The following is a 2,573-nucleotide window of genomic DNA, read 5'->3' on the forward strand; positions in this document are numbered from 1 at the left end:
TGCATACAAGGGTTTTTTTTCTTATAATGAGAACTTTTAAGATCTAAACATAGAAAATTTCAAATATACAATACAATATTGTTAGCTATAGTAACCATGCTCTGTATTATGTCCCCAGAACTTATTTTTCTTATCACTGGATTTTGTACTCTTTTGTGTATTTTTCTCACCCACCCCCCTCCCTCTGGCAACCACAAATTTGTTACTTTTCCTATTAGTTTAGTTTTTCAGATTCCACAAATGAGATTATATAATATTTATTTATCTCTAACTTTGTCCACTTAGCATAATGCCCTCAAGGTCCATCCATGTTGTGGCAAATGGTAGAATTTTTCTTTTTTATGGATGAATAATAGTCCATCGTGTGTGTGTGTGTATGTATGTATATATGTATGTAATACATCCATAGACATATTACACTGTGTGTGTGTATATATATAACATATTTTATCAATTCATGCATCAATGGATAGTTGATTTCATGCTGTGACTGTTTAAATAATACTGCAGGGAACATGGGGGACAGAGATCTCTTTGAGATCATGATTTTATTTCCTTTAGGTATATACCCAGAAGTGAGATTGCTCAATCCTGTGGTATTTCTATCTTTAATTTTTTTGAGATCGCTCTATTGTTTTTCATATTGGCTGTGGCAATTTACATCCCCATCAACTGTGCCCAAAGTTTGTATTTGTCTACATTCTAACACTTGTTATCTCTCATCTTTTTGATGATAGCCATTCTTATAAGTGTAAAGTAATATGTTTTTATGGTTTTTATTTGCATTCAGGATGATTAATGATATTGAACACTTTTCACAGTACCTGTTGGCAGTTTGTATGTCTTTCATGGAAAAAAACGTCTATTCAAATTCTCTGCTCATGTGAAAAATCAGATTGCTTGGGTTTTTTTTTTTTCTATTGAACTGTGAATTTCTTGTATATTTTGGATATTAATCCCTTATCAGGATGTAATTTGTAAATATTCCTCTAATTCCTTATGTTGCTTTGCATTTTGTTGATGATTTCCTTTGTTTTGCACAGATTTTTTTTTTTTAGTTTGATGTCATCCCACATGTTTATTTTTGCTTTTATTGACTCTACTTTTGGTATCAAGTCCAAAAAAGTAATTGGTAACACTGATAACAAGGAGTTTACCACCAAGTTTTCTTCTAGGAGTTTTATGGCTTCGGCTCTCATGTTTAAGTCTTTGATACATTTTAAGCTGATTTTGTGTATGTTGTTAAGATGAGGATCATTCATTTACATGTGACTGTCCAGTATTACTAACACCATTTATTGAAGAGACTCTTCTTTCTCATTGTATATTCTTGGCTATTTTGTTGAAAATTAAATCGACTATATATAAATGGATTTATTTCTGGGCTCTCTGTTCTGTTCCATTGATCTGTGTGCCTTTTTTAAAAAATTCAAGTATAGTTTACTTAAAATATTATATGAGTTTCAGGTTTGCAACACAGTGATATGATACATCATAGATTATACTTCACAAAGTTTATAAAGTATTTGCTATATTCCCAGTGCTGTATGTTATACTTTGTATCTTATTTTATAACTAGTAGTTTGTAACTATTAATTCACCTCCTCTATCTTGCCCCTTCTCCCACCCCTCTCCTGTGGTAAACACGTTTGTTCTCTGTATCTGTGAGTTTGTTCCTTTTTTGTTATATTCATCCATTTGTTTTATTTTTTGATTCCACAAGTAAAAATATACAGAATTTTTCTTCCTCTGTATAGTTTAGTTCCCTAAGCATAACACCCTCCAGATCCATCCATGTTGCTGCAAATGGAAAAATTTTATCATTTTATAATGGCCAAGTACTATTCCATTGTGTGTGTGTATGTAATTTTTTTTATCCATTCATCTGCTGATAACCACTTAGGTTGCTTCCATATATTGCCTAGTGTAAATACTATGAAAGTTAATGTGTATATATTTTTTCTTATTAGTGTTTTTGTTTCTTGAAAAAGAATGTTTAGATATCACGAAGTAGGTGATAATGCCTTAATTACATGAGTGTTGTCAGGCTCCAGAGCCTCTTCCATCCTTGTCAGGGAGAGTACTAACCTTCCCTCCTTATATGCAATACTCTAAGTGTCTGTTTTTATGCAAATACCATGCTTTCTTGATTATAAAAACTTTGTAACATGGTTTGCAACCAGGAGTGTAATACCTGTAGCTTTATTCTTTTTAAAAATTAATTTGGATTTTAGGGTTATTTTGTGTTTCCATAAGTTTTAAGATTTTTTTTTCAATTTCTGTAAAAAATGTCATTGGAATTTGGATAAGGATTGCATTGATTTTGTAGATTGCTTTAGATAGAATGAACATTTTGAGTGTTATTTCTTCCAGTATATGAACATAGAATATCTTTCCATTTGTTTCTGTCTTCTTCAATTTTTTCATTAATGTCTGATAATTTTATATAAACATATTTTTCACCTGGTTAAATTTATTTCTAGATATTTTATTCTTTTTGAAGCAACTGTAAATTGGATTTTTAAAAAATTTTTCTTCCTGATAATTGTTAGCATATAGAAACACAACTGATT

The 2,573-nt window shown here is 30.5% G+C and overlaps 1 non-coding gene across 1 annotated transcript; it reads right to left on the bottom strand.

Annotated features, from left to right (window-relative positions):
- Window positions 1-1,984: 1,984 nt before the first annotated feature.
- LOC146395921 (U6atac minor spliceosomal RNA) lies at window positions 1,985-2,110 on the bottom strand. Its single transcript, XR_014830643.1, has one exon. It is a non-coding gene; the product is annotated as a U6atac minor spliceosomal RNA (small nuclear RNA).
- Between the last annotated feature and the right edge of the window lie 463 nt (window positions 2,111-2,573).

The sequence above is a fragment of the Sus scrofa genome, chromosome 15, assembly GCF_054392235.1.
Source record: "Sus scrofa isolate SSC_HxYL_T2T_F1_AM1 chromosome 15, Sscrofa_HxYL_maternal_Yorkshire_Landrace_v2.0, whole genome shotgun sequence".
Lineage (NCBI taxonomy): Eukaryota > Metazoa > Chordata > Mammalia > Artiodactyla > Suidae > Sus > Sus scrofa.